This window comes from Lagenorhynchus albirostris, chromosome 1 (assembly GCF_949774975.1).
Source record: "Lagenorhynchus albirostris chromosome 1, mLagAlb1.1, whole genome shotgun sequence".
NCBI classification, from domain to species: Eukaryota; Metazoa; Chordata; class Mammalia; order Artiodactyla; family Delphinidae; genus Lagenorhynchus; species Lagenorhynchus albirostris.
This window is the reverse complement of record NC_083095.1, coordinates 21,811,054-21,826,027: the sequence shown is the minus strand read 5'-3', so window position 1 is coordinate 21,826,027 and position 14,974 is coordinate 21,811,054. Positions and strand designations below refer to the sequence as shown.

The following is a 14,974-nucleotide window of genomic DNA, read 5'->3' as shown; positions in this document are numbered from 1 at the left end:
GAACGTGATGTCTCCGCTTGCCTTGAGTTTGACTGTAACTGGAGAATCTGTAGACTTTTACATATACAAATTCAGATCTACTAGGACTGCTGACCTGGCATACAATGAAAAATATCTTTAAGGGGGAAGTGCACAGGGCTTGGCTTTATCTCTGTAACCTTGAGCACCAAAGTTAGCAAAAAACACTTCGGAAAGTTTCTTTTTTTAAAATCAAGTTTCCTAATGTTCCTAATTTGTCTTTGGTTAATTGCCTATCACATGGTTTCTCCACCGTGTTGCATAAGAATCTGATCGCAAATTTACTGACAAGTACTGAAAACAAGTGCTGAAAAGAGTGTGGACAGGGAAGGAAGAATTAAAAAAAAAGAATGAAAGTAGCAATTATTGAGTACCCATGAAATGTCAGACACTCGTACAAATGTTATCTCATCTTGCCCATGGGTCCTGAGAGTTAGACAGTGGTCTTCCTTTACACAGGGGGTAACAGACTCAAAGAGGTTAAGTAGCTTGTCCAAAAACATAGTGTCTGTCAGGCCTCCTGGCTGGAGAATCCAAATTATGGTGTTGGGCTCAGAAACAGGAAGAGATACTGAGATTTAAGAGGAAAATGAATAAATAAATAGCAATATCTGTGACATGGTGTAAATATGAAACTACAGAGAATTTTCATTTTATTTTCTTAGGCATTTATAAAACATAGAGATCTTTTCTCTATCTGGAATGCTTATGGCTCACACCCCATTTTCCGTAAAAATGTGACCTTCTCCTGAGCTATTCTCTCCAAAGATGCAAGTCCCCTTCTCTGCTTTATTTCTCCTTAACGTTATCTCTAACAGCCTATATGTCCCATGTCTTCCTCGCTAGAATTCAAGCTCCTTGGGGGCAAGGATTTTGGTTCATTATTGTTCACTCTTCTGCCCTGAAGGCCAGAAGGATTTGCTACCCCAAAATATGCATTTTTGGCATACGGATTATTTTAGGTTTATTATATTTTAGAAACAGCTGATGAGGGAGAAGCTCTGAAAACTCAGTGAAAGTTACCCTATTGTAAGGGGACATTTACATTTATAAGGGAAATCTCCATCTGTAAAGCTGTCTCTCTGTACCAGGAATAGGAGGAGGTCCAAATCTCTAGAGACCCTTTACCAGCAGAGAAGGCCTGGACTTAAATCTGCAAAACAACCTTACCCTTGTTTACCAGGGTAACCTGGTAACTTACCGAAACTGGCCTATTCCCTCCCCCAACATCCTCTATTGTCTTTAGCTAGTATTTAAGGTGGTGGCTTGGGCCATTTCAGGGAGTTATTCATTTTTTTTCTGGGTACCTCCCATGTATATAGGAGTATATATGTTTATTAAACTTCTGGGGAGCTGCTCAGAGCTACGTCCCAGGGACTTGGGACTGCAGGCAGCAGTGTGGCAGACAGGGTCTTGGTGCTCCAGCTGGGTGTCAGGCCTGTGCCGCTGAAGTGGCACAGCCGAGTTCAGGACAGTAGTCCACCAGAGACCTCCTGGCTTCACATAATATCAAACAGGGAAAGCTCTCCCAGAGATCTCCATCTCAACGCTAAGACCCAACTCCACTCAATGACCAGCAAGCTACAGTGCTGGACACCCTATGCCAAACAACTAGCAAGACAGGAACACAACCACACCCATTAGCAGAGAGGCTGCCTAAAATCATAAGGTCACAGACACCCCAAAACACACCAATGGATGCGGTCCTGCCCACCAGAAAGACAAGATCCAGCCTCATCCACCAGAACACAGGCACGAGTCCCCTCCACCAGGAATCCTACACAACCCACTGAACCAACCTCACCCACTGGGGGCAGACACCAAAAACAATGGGAACTACAAACCTGCAGCCTGCGAAAAGGAGACCCCAAACACAGTAAGTTAAGCAAAATGAGAAGACAGAGAAACACACAGCAGAGGAAGGAGCAAGGTAAAAACCCACCAGGGGCTTCCCTGGTGGCACAGTGGTCGAGAGTCCACCTGCCGATGCAGGAGACACGGGTTCGTGCCCCGGTCCGGGAAGACCTCACGTGCCGCGGAGCGGCTGGGCCCGTGAGCCACGGCCACTGAGCCTGCGCGTCCGGAGCCTGTGCGTCCGGAGCCTGTGCTCCGCAACGGAAGAGGCCACAACAGTGAGAGGCCCGTGTACCACAAAAAAAACAAAAACAAAACAACCAGACCTAACAAATGAAGAGGAAATAGGCAGTCTAACTGAAAAAGAATTCAGAGTAATGATAGTAAAGATGATCCAAAATCTTGGATATAAAATGGAAAAAATACAAGAAATGTTTAACAAGGACCTAGAAGAGCTAACGAGGAAACAAACAACAATGAACAACACAATAAATGAAATTAAAAATTCTCTAGAAGGAATCAATAGGGGAATAACGGATAAATGACCTAGAAGATATAATAGTGGAAATAACTACCACAGAGCAGAATAAACAATGAAAAGAATTGAGGACAGTCTCAGAGACCTCTGGGACAACATTAAATGCACCAACATTTGAATTATAGCGGTGCCAGAAGAAGAAGAGAAAAAGAAAGGAACTGAGAAAATATTTGAAGAGATTATAGTTGAAAACTTCCCTAATACGGTAAAATAAATAGTCAATCAAGTCCAGGAAGCACAGAGAGTCCCATACAGGATAAATCCAAGGAGAAACAGGCCAACACACATATTAATAAAACTATCAAAAATTAAAATACAAAGAAAAAATATTAAAGCAGCAAAGGAAAAACAACAAACAACATACAAGGGAATCACGATAAGGTTAGCAGCTGATCTTTCAGCAGAAACTGTGCAAGCCAGAAGGGAGTGGCAGGACATATTTAAAGTGATAAAAGGGGAAAACTTAAAACAAAAATTACTCTACCCAGCAAGGATCTCATTCAGATTCAACAGAGAAATTAAAACCTTTACAGACAAGCAAAAGCGAAGAGAATTCAGCACCACCAAGCCAGCTTTACAGCAAATGCTAAAGGAACTTCTCTAGGCAGGAAACACAAGAGAAGGAAAAGACCTACAATAACAAACCCAAAACAATTAAGAAAATGGTAATAGGAACATGCATATCAAAAGCTACCTTAAATGTAGCTATTTACTTACATTGGCTTAAATGCTCCAACCAAAAGACACAGACTGGCTGAATGGATATAAAAACAAGACCCATACATATGCTGTCTACAAGAGACCCACTTCAGACCTAGGGACACACACAGACTGAAAGTGAGGGGATGGAAAAAGTTATTGCATGCAAACGGAAATCAAAAGAAAGCTGGAGTAGCAATTCTCATACCAGACAAAATAGACTTTATTTTTGTTTTTGTGGTACGCGGGCCTCTCACTGTTGTGGCCTCTCCCGTTGCGGAGCACAGGCTCCAGATGCGCAGGCCCAGCCACTGCGCAGCATGTGGGATCTTCCCGGACGAGGGCACGAACCCGTGTCCCCTGCATCGGCAGGCGGACACTCAACCACTGCGCCACCAGGGAAGCCCCAAAATAGACTTTAAAATAAGGACTACTACAAGAGACAAAGAAGGACACTACATAATGATCAAGGGATCAACCCAAGAAGAACACAGAACAATTATAAATATTAACGCACCCAACACAGGAGCACCTCAATACGTAAGGCAAATGCTAATAGCCATAAAAGGGGAAATCAACAGTAACACAATCATACTAGGGGACTTTAACACCCCACTTTCACCAATGGACAGATCATCCAAAATGAAAATAAATAAGGAAACACAAGCTTTAAATAATACATTAAACAAGATGGACTTAATGGATATTAACAGGACATTCCATCCAAAATCAACAGAATACAATTTCTTCTCAAGTGCTCATGGAACATTCTCCAGGATAGATCATATCTTGTGTCACAAATCAAGCCTTGGTAAATTTAAGAAAACTGAAATCATATCAAGTATCTTTTCCAACCACAACGCTACGAGACTAGATATCATTTACTGGAAAAAAATTTGTAAAAAATACAAACACATGGAGGCTAAACAATACACTACTAAATAACCAAGAGATCACTGAAGAAATCAAAGAGGAAATCAAAAAATACCTAGAAACAAATGACAATGAAAATATGACGACCCAAAACCTATGGGATACAGCAAAAGCAGTTCTAAGAGGGAAGTTTATAGCAATATAATCCTACCTCAAGAAACATCTCAAATAAACAACCTAACCTTACACCTAAAGCAATTAGAGAAAGAAGAACAAAAAACCCCAAAGTTAGAAGAAGGAAAGAAATCATAAAGATCAGATCAGAAAGAAATGAAGGAAACAGTAGCAAATGTCAATAAAACTAAAAGCTGGTTCTTTGAGAAGGTAAACAAAATTGATAAACCATTAGCCAGACTCATCAAGAAAAAAAGAGAGACGATTCAAATCAGTAGAATTAGAAATGAAAAAGGAGAAGTAACAACTGACACTGCAGAAATACAAACGATCACGAGAGATTACTACAAGCAACTATATGCCAATAAAATGGACAACCTGGAAGAAATGGACAAATTCTTAGAAAAGCACAACCTTCCAAGACTGAACCAGGAAGAAATAGAAAATATAAACAGGCCAATCACAAGCACTAAAATTGAGACTGTGATTAAAAAACTTCCAACCAACAAAAGCCCAGGACCAGACGGCGTCAACGACGAATTCTATCAAACATTTAGAGAAGAGCTAACACCTATCCTTCTCAAACTCTTCCAAAATATAACACAGGAAGGAACACTCCCAAACTCATTCTACAAGGCCACCATCACGCTGATACCAAAACCAGACAAAGATGCCACAAAGAAAGAAAACTACTGGCCGATAGCACTGATGAACATAGATGCAAAAATCCTCAACAAAATACTAGCAAACAGAATCCAACAGCACATTAAAAAGCTCATACACCATGATCAAGTGGGGTTCATCCCAGGAATGCAAGGATTCTTCAACATATGCAAACCAATCAATGTGATACACCATATTAACAAATCGAAGGAGAAAAACCGTATGATCATCTCAATAGATGCAGAAAAAGCTTTTGACAAAATTCAACATCCATTTATGATAAAAACCCTGCAGAAAGTAGGCATAGAGGGAAATTACCTCAACATAATAAAGGCCATATATGACAAACCCACAGCCACCATCATTCTCAATGGTGAAAAACTGAAACCATTTCCTCTAAGATCATGAACAAGACAAGGTTGTCCTCTCTCACCACTATTACTCAACATAACTTGGAAGTTTTAGCCAGAGCAATCAGAGAAGAAAAAGAAATAAAAGGAATCCAAATCGGAAAACAAGAGGTGTCACTGTTTTGCAGATGATATGGTACTATACATAGAGAACCCTAAAGATGCTACCAGAAAATTACTAGAGCTAACCAATGAATTTGGTAAAGTAGCAGGATACAAAATTAATGCACAGAAATCTCTTGTATTCCTATAAACTAATGATGAAAATCTGAAAGAGAAATTAAGGAAACACTCCCACTTATCACTGCAACAAAAAGAATAAAATACCTAGGAATAAACCTACCTAGGGAGACAAAAGACCTGTATGCAGAAAACTATAAGACACTGATGAAAGAAATTAAAGATGATACAAACAGATGGAGAGATATACCATGTTCTTGGATTGGAAGAATCAACACTGCGAAAATGACTCTTCTACCCAAAGCAATCTACAGATTCAATGCAATCCCTATCAAACTACCACTGGCATTTTTCACAGAACTAGAACAAAAAATTTCACAATTTGTATGGAAACAGAAAAGACCCCGAATATCCAAAGCTATCTTGAGAAAGAAAAACGGAGCTGGAGGAACCAGGCTCCCAGACTTCAGACTATACTACAAAGCTACAGTAATCAAGACAGTATGGTACTGGCACAAAAACAGAAATATAGATCAATGGAACAGGATAGAAAGCCCAGAGATAAACCCACACACATATGGTCACCTTATTTTTGATAAAGGAGGCAAGAATATACAATGGAGAAAAGACAGTCTCTTCAGTAAGTTTTGTTGGGAAAAACTGGACAGCTACATGTAAAAGAATGAAATTAGAACACTCCCTAACACCATACACAAAAATAAACTCAAAATGGATTAAAGACCTAAATTTAAGGCCAAACACTATAAAACTCTTAGAGGAAAACAGAGGCGGAACACTCTATGACATAAATCACAGCAAGATCCTTTTTGACCCACCTTGTAGAGAAATGGAAATAAAAAGAAAAATAAACAAATGGGACCTATGAAACTTAAAGTTTTTGCACAGCAAAGGAAAACATAAAGAAGACGAAAAGAGAACCCTCAGAATGGGAGAAAATATTTGCAACTGAAGCAACTGACAAAGGATTACTCTCCAAAATTTACAAGCAGCTCATGCAGCTCAATATCAAAGAAACAAACAACCCAATCGAAAAGTGGGCAGAAGAGCTAAATAGACATTTCTCCATAGAAGATGTACACATTGCCAACAAACACGTGAAAGGATGCTCAACTTCACTCATCATTAGAGAAATGCAAATCAAAACTACAGTGAGGTATCACCTCATACCAGTCAAAATGGCCATCGTCAAAAAATCTACAAATAAATGCTGGTGAGGGTGTGGAGAAAAGGGAACCCTCTTGCACTGTTGATGGGAATGTAAATTGACACAGACACTATGGAGGACAGTATGGAGGTTCCTTAAAAAACTAAAAATAGAACTACCATATGACCCAGCAATCCCACTACTGGGCATATACCCTTAGAAGACCATAATTCAAAAAAAGTCATATACCACAATGTTCACTGCAGCACTATTTACAAAGCCAGGACATGGAAGCAACCTAAGTGTCCATCGACAGATGAATGGATAAAGATGTGGCACATATATACAATGGAATATTACTCAGCCATAAAAAGAAACAAAATTGAGTTATTTGTAGTGAGGTGGATGGACCTAGAGTCTGTCATACAGAGTGAAGTAAGTCAGACAGAGAAAAACAAATACTGTACGCTAACACATACAAATGGAATCTAAAAAAAAAAAAAGGTTCTGAAGAACATAGGGGCAGGACAGGAATAAAGACGCAGACGTAGAGAATGGACTTGAGGCCACAGGGAGTGGGAAAGGTAAGCTGGGAGAAAGCGAGAGAGTGGCATGGACATATATACACTCCCAAATGTAAAACAGATAGCTAGTGGGAAGCAGTCACATAGCACAGGGAGATCAGCTCGGTGCTTTGTGACCATCTAGAGGGGTGGGATAGGAAGGATGGGAGGGAGATGCAAGACGGAGGAGATGTGGGGATATATGTATATGTATAGCTGATTCACTTTGTTATGCAGCAGAAACTAACACACCATGGAAAAGCAATTATATTCCAATAAAGACGTTAAAAAAAAAAACTTGTTTTTCTCTTGTTAATTTTTTATCACAGGGGCTTCTCAGCTAAGAACCTAGAAGGGTAGAGGAAAAATTATTGTTCCTCCCCTTCAAATCCCCATTTCTAGACTAGTGCCTGGTGTAAAGTAGGCGCTCAGTAAGGATTTGTTGGTTATGTCCGTAACAGTCTATACACAGACATTCTATATTAAATACAGACTGTTAAAATAAAACTCCCACACAAACATAGGGAAAAAAATCAAAACACTGAAAATAAAAAGAAGAAACAACCAAGAAAAAAAACAAAAGCAAAGGGAATTCCCTGGGAGTCCAGTGGTTAGGACTCAGTGCTTTCACTACTGGGTCCTGGCTTTGATCCCTAGTCGGGGAACTAAGATTGTGCAAGCTGCATAGCACAGCCAATAATAATAATAATAAACAATTTTTTAAAAAACCAAAGCTGAACTTGTAAAAGCTTATCACAGGATTGCCATTTCCTACAGTATCATGGATTAGACACTTAACTATTATGGAAATAAAAGTAAAATATTAGGTAAAATGTTAACAACAATATTTACAATACATTACAGGGTAAGCAAGAAAGTAAAGAGTTATCAGAGGCCGAGTGAAAGCTGGAACCCAGAAATGGTAAGCAGAGCACACAGCCTGATTTTTATACCCTGAGGATTTTGTACAAACCAGGGAGACTCCTAAGTTTGAATTTTTTCAATCTCTTGTGAAGAAGGTGTAGGGGAACAGAATTTGCCACCCTAAAATATGTCTCTGTGGCATATTAATTGTCTTAAACTGATCATTTTCTAAGAAACAGCAGACATGAGAAGTACTCTGAAAACCAAGTAAGAGTTACCCTTTTGTAAAAAAAATTTCCATTTGTAAGGGAAATCTTATTTGTAAGGGTTTGTCCCTCATGCTGTACCTCATACCAAGAGGAGGATGACCAAATCTCCAGAAACTCTTATCAGTGGAGAAGGTTTGGACTTAAATCTGCATCATAATCAGCCTTGTTTACTCTGCTTTTCCTGGCCATCTCCCACCAAAGACTCTCACCACCCTCAACATTCTCTTTCGTCTTTAGCTAAGGATGGTATATAAGATGAGGGCTTCAGCCATTAAGACGAGTTACTCAGTTTTTCTGGGTCTCTCCCATGTATACGTGTCATTAATCAAAATCGTTTCATTTTCTCCCGTTAATCTGTCTCATGTTAATTTAATTCTTAGACCAGTCTGAAGAACCTAGAAGGGTAGAGGAAAATTTCTTCCTCCCTGACAAGGCAAAGGGAAAAAAACCTAGGACTTACCCAAGATGGAAAATCTAACAGAAGATCTGGTGCCTAAAGCTAGAATTCTCAAAGGGCTCAGTTAAAGGGTAAATTAGGAATAACCCCCACTAGTAACCCCATGCTAAGGGTGCAAGATAGAGGGGGGAAAAAAAATCTGAGATTTTATAACCACAAGCTGTCCCATATAGGGGTTTGCAGCTAAAACTACTCGTGTGGCCAGAAAAACTTCCAGTCTGAGAACCTGGTCGAAGTATTTCCACTTTGATAGTGGAAAGAGGGTAGAGTGAGAAGGTCCCACAGACATCTAATCTGAGTTCCTAAAGAGAAGAGAGAGAGAATGAAGGCAATATCTGAAAAAATGCTGGCTGAGAATTTCCCAGAATTTATGAAAGATTTTATTTGTCAGATTAAAAAATCACAAAGTATCTCAAGGAGGGTAACCAAAAATAACTCCATAAGTAGATATCAAAACTATATAAGACTGGGGCTTCCCTGGTGGCGCAGTGGTTGAGAGTCCGCCTGCCGATGCAGGGGACACGGGTTTGTGCCCCGGTCTGGGAAGATCCCACATGCCGCGGAGCCATGGCCGCTGAGCCTGCGCATCCGGAGCCTGCGCTTCTGGAGCCTGTGCTCCGCAATGGGAGAGGCCACAACAGTGAGAGGCCCGCGAACCGCAAAAACAAAAAAAACCAAAAAATAACTATATAAGACTGAAACCAAGCAGGACCCTATGGGGCTCCTGGGCACAGAAGCCTTTCAGTGTCCCCCATTTCCTGTTTGTAGGGAATAGATTCCAGCCTCCATGACCTTCCCTGAGTTCCGCAGGGCAGATTCGAATGGTTGCTAATCAGGGAAGGGAGGGGTTGCAGAGACAAGGGAGGAACAGTCCAGAAACAGTAGTGCAGCCTTGGGGCAGGGATACACATAAACATATCTTTGAGCTCTTTACAGAACTAAACCCCCCAACAAATGGAAGACTTAGCATTCTTCATTTCCAATTAAAGGAACCAGAGAAACTCTTCAAGAGACCACCTGAGACCAGATTAAAGGGGTGCAGGCCCTGCGCACACCCTGATCCTTATCAGCAGCCCTGCCCTTGAATCATTGCTGTAAGTCGTCACCAAATCCCCCCAGGTTGGGACACACAGTTTTTGAGGGGCACAAGCCCACTGTGTCCCCCTTTGCCTGGAAAAGCAATAAAGCTATTCTTTTCTACTTCACCCCAAACTCTGTTTCCGAAATTCGATTTGGCACTGGTGCACAGAGGCTGAGTTTTCGACAGCAAGACCAAAGACATACAGAAGATCTTAAGAGCTAGCAAAGAGAAAATAAGATTACCAGTCTTATTCCTATTCCCCAGTTTTACACATGGTACGTGTCTGTGTTGTATTTATTTCTATGTAATGTTATCAACGTGTAGGTTTATGTATCCACACTACACAACAGCTCCACCACCACAAGGATCCTGCCTGTTGCCCTTTTATATTCAATCCCACCTCTTCCCCTCATGCCCTGTTCCTAAACCCCTGGCAACCACTAATTTGTTTTTCATTTCTATAATTTTGTCATTTCGAGAATGCTTTATAAATGGAATCATGCAGTACGTAACCTGTTACAATTGGCTTTTATCACGCAGCATAACGCCTTTGACATTCACTGACGTTGCTGAACATATCAATACTTCATTCCTTTTAACTGCTGAGCAGTATTCCATAGTATGGATGTACTACAGTTAGTTTCACCATTCACCTGCTAAAGGACATCTGGGCTGTTTCCAGTTCTTGGCTATTATAAATAAAGGTCTATGAACATTCATGTACAGGTTTTTGTATGAACATAAGTTTCCATTTCACTGGGATAAATGCCCAAGAGTACAACTGCTGAGTTACATGGTAATTGCATGTTTAGTTTTATAAGAACCTACCAAACTGTTTTCCAAAGTTGTACCATTTTACATTCCCACCAGCACCATTTTACATTCCCACCAGCATACATGAGTGTCTCCTTATTTTCTTAACAGGGTCTTTTGCAAAGCAAAAGTATTAAAAGTTTTAAAAGTCTTTAACCAGCAAGAAAACAAGAGAGCATCTATAACAACAACAAAAAATATGAAGCATATATAGTAATAAATTTAACAGAAGATAGGCAAGGCCCCAGAGGAGATACTTGTAAAGTGTATTAACAGACCACAGGGAAGACCTTATTAGATGGAGAGATATACTATATTTAGGGACTGAAAGAATTAATGAGGTAAAGATGTTAATTCTCCCTAAATTGGATTATAGAGTTTTGCCTCTCAATCACAATCCTAGCATGTTTTTTTCCTCATATTAAGCAGAATACACTATTTAGATATGAATGAAATCAAATGTTTAATAATATAAATATATTTGTAAATATATATTAAAATAAATAAAACAACAGAAATAATATTGGGAAAATACTACTATATGGAAAAAAATGAAATTAGACTCCTACTTCACACCATACAGAAAAATCAGTTCTAAGTGGATTGAATGTCAAAGTGTGAAAGGCTACATAAGATGCATTTTAGAAGGCATATAGCTTAATATGGTCATGACTTTGGGGTAGGGAAAGATTTCCTTTACCAAGACAAAGAAAGTACCAAGCATACAAGAAAAATAAACAAATTTCATATAATTAAAATTAAGAACTTTTCACTAAAAGGCACCACAAAGCGTCAAAAGACCACCCACACGGTAGGAGATAATATCTGCCACACAACATATCCACAAGGAACTCCTAGAAATCAGCAAGAAAAAGGAAAATACCCTCAACAAAAAAATACGCCACTAGGCATTTTATGAAAGAAAAAATCTAAATGAAAAAAAAAGGAAAAAAAAAGAAACTCAACCTCATTAGTAATCTAGGAAATGCAGATTAAAACCACATGAGATACCGTTACTCTTCCCCCTTCTCTCTCTCCCTGCCTCCCTGTGACAAAAATAGTGCAACATGACTATCCCAGAGCAGGCGGGGAAGTGGAGCCGCAGCATCTTTCACATGTGGCTGGTAGAAGAGTAAACTGGAACCACTGTAGTAAAAGAGTTGATGTTAAAGTTATCTGAGAAAGTGGAAAATAAACACACTCTGCAGCATAGCAATTCCCCTCCAACTTTTTTTTATACAAGAGAATCACTTGCACTTGTTCACCAGGATAGGAATGCTCATAGAAAAGACAAAAAGTATGCTCATAGAAGCATGTTCGTTTTTTTTGTTTGTTTGTTTGTTTGTTTTTGCGGTACGCAGGCCTCTCACTGTTGTGGCCTCTCCCATTGCGGAGCACAGGCTCCGGACGCGCAGGCTCAGCGGCCATGGCTCACGGGCCCAGCCGCTCCGCGGCATGTGGGATCTTCCCGGACCAGGGCACGAACCCGTGTCTCCTGCATCGGCAGGCGGACTCTCAACCACTGCGCCACCAGGGAAGCCCAGAAGCACGTTCTTAATTGCAGAAAAGTAGAAATAACTCTAACATCCATCGCTCATAGAATGGGTAAATGAATTGTGAAATATTACTAAGAAGGAATACATTGCAATAAACACTAAAGGAACTATACCTACAGGTAATAACATGGAAAAATCTCACAAATAATGTTGTGTAAAAGGAGCAAGCCACAGAATAATACATGCAGTATTACTCCACTTACATAAGGTTCAAAAACAGGGAATTCACTTATGTCATTCTCGATGCATATGTAGGTAGGAAAGCTGTTAAGAAAAGTAAAGCAGGGACTTCCCTGGTGGCACAGTGGTTAAGATTCCTCACTCCCAATGCAGGGAGCCCCAGTTCAATCCCTGGTGAGGGAACTAGATCCCACATGCATGCTGCAACTAAGAGTTCGCATGCCACAACTAAGGAGCCTGCTTGCTGCAACTAAGACCAGGTGCAACCAAATAAATAAATATTTTTTCAAAAAGAAGTAAAGCAGTTATCACAAAACCCAGGAAGTGCATGACAGAGGAGGGAGGGAAGAGGATGTCTGGAAAAAGGATGTCATGATCAGCAGGGAAATATGCAGCTTCTGGGTGATGACAGTGTTCTATTTATTAAACTGGGTGGTGGGTTGTACTGTCGTCCTTTTAATTTAATACACATTTTAAATATGTTCCTTTGTGTTTATTTGGTAGATAATAAAGCTTATTAAGACCACATATCAAAAGACTAATTATTCAAGAAAGGAAGCTATTTTAACTATTTGTATTTTCACATTAGCTCTTTACATTTCTTAGATAAAACTCCAAAGTTTCCCTTGAAAGAGAAACTAAGAATAATGCAGCTGGGAGACACAAAGTCCCTACATCCTACAAACTGTTCTCATTTGGTCTCATACACTTTATTTATCAGCTTAGAAATCTTGGATAAATCATTTTACTTAGGTTCTGAATTGACTATCCTCAGGCCACAAGATCAGTTGAACGGTGAGAGAAAGTACTGGGTCTGGAGCTGACTCTTCTCCCAGGGACCAGACCTCCGACAGCCTGGCCGGCGGAACAGCAGGCTGCTATCATCACGATGCTTCAGAGCCACATCCACCCGTCAAGGAATAAAGTGAAAAACAGACAGAAGTCTGCCTTCTCTCCTTTCCTATGAGGTTGTGCACAAGGACTCTGGATCCAGACTGCCTGGTTCACATTCAGCCCTGTAGCCTGGGACAAGTTACTTAATACATCTGTTCTTCTGTGTTTTCACCTGTAAAATGGAGCTGAAAACAGTGCCCATCTCATAAAGGGATTAGGCTAATACTGACAGAGCACTTGGAAAAATGCTTGGCACAAAGGAAGTACTCAAAAAGGGTTAAGTGGTCGTTATTACTTCCAGACATAAACTTATGTCCAAATCTACTTGAAATCTTGACGTAGATCTCTAACTTTACAAGTCAGAAACTAAGTTCCTACTATCCCTTCCACACCAGCTCCTTCACCCTTTCAGATGTTCAGAATGAAACCTTGATTCTTCTTACATTTGGTCCATCCCAGCTTCTATTAGTCCTACCTTCAAAATATACCTGGAATCCAATCACTTCCCACCATCTTCAAGCTACCACCCTGGTCCAAGATACCATCCTCTCCTGGATCATCACAGTGGCTGTCCCCTGGTATCCTGTCCTCTCAGTCCGCTCTCAACATAGCAGCCACACAGTCTTAATAGAATTATCTGTGCAAGCCTAGTGGGATCACACCACACCTCTGGCTCAACACCCTCCCACAGCTTCCCATCTCACCCACAGTAAAGGTGAGAATGTCCTCATTGTGTTTTCAAGGACCTACGTGGTCTGAGACCCCTCAACTTCTCTGTCTCATCTTCTCGAACTTCTCCCTAATTCACTCCACTCCAATCACATCCCACGAACACGGCCACCTTCCCAGAGTCCCGTCACTTGCTGTTCCTTCCTCCTAGAAGGCTCCTTCCCTGATTTCTGCAAGGCTCACTCCTCACTCCCCTCAAGTCTTTGCTCAAAAGTTACTGCTCAGAGAGTCATGCCCTGACCTTCTGTAAAATTTCACATCCTCCCTCACGCTATTCCCTTTCTTTGCCTCATTGTTCTCTTCTTCCCACTTACATTATCTAACACACTTACATTGCATCTACTTCTTGATCGTGTTTCTGGTGTGGCTTCCCCAGCAGAATGGATGCTCCATGAGGCAGGAATATCCCACTGTATCCCCGGTGCCTTGAACAGTGACTGGTAAATAGTGGGGGCTCAAAGCGCCATTGATTGAATAAATAATAAACTTACAAGTTGTCAGCTGAAACAATACAGCAAATACTGTTTTCTCTTTTTATACTTTGGAATCCTGGGTAGACTAAAACTTCAAATACTTATATACATTTTGATGTCATGTCCTTTATTTATACTTGGACGTTTACTCACTAGGGCTAAGTGATTTTTCCAATGCCGTAAACATGCCCATCCATGAATACAAAATAGATCTAATTCGACTCTTCATTTGTGGCTTTCACGCTATTTCATAGCTGGCAATACAAAGCAGCTGCCCCAGGACTGGCTCAGAAGAGCGCTTGCTCACCCCAGAAGGCTTCATGGGTAACAGATTGCCCGACCGCTGGATTAACTTCAGCTTGGGGAGAACAGGGACGGTGTCCAACTTTCTCATAATTGCATTCCCAGCACCTAAATATTCTTTGCATGAATGAACCAGTTAATTAATGCATGCTTGGGCAGCTTATTGTGTTTTGTGTCCCACACTGAGGGTGAGGGTGAGATAGGCCACACGGCTCCCT

The 14,974-nt window shown here is 40.6% G+C and overlaps 1 protein-coding gene across 3 annotated transcripts in view; it reads right to left on the bottom strand.

Annotated features, from left to right (window-relative positions):
- The window catches only part of STON2 (stonin 2), a 148,625-nt gene that overhangs the window by 87,464 nt on the left and 46,187 nt on the right, over positions 1-14,974 (bottom strand). The window lies entirely within an intron of this gene.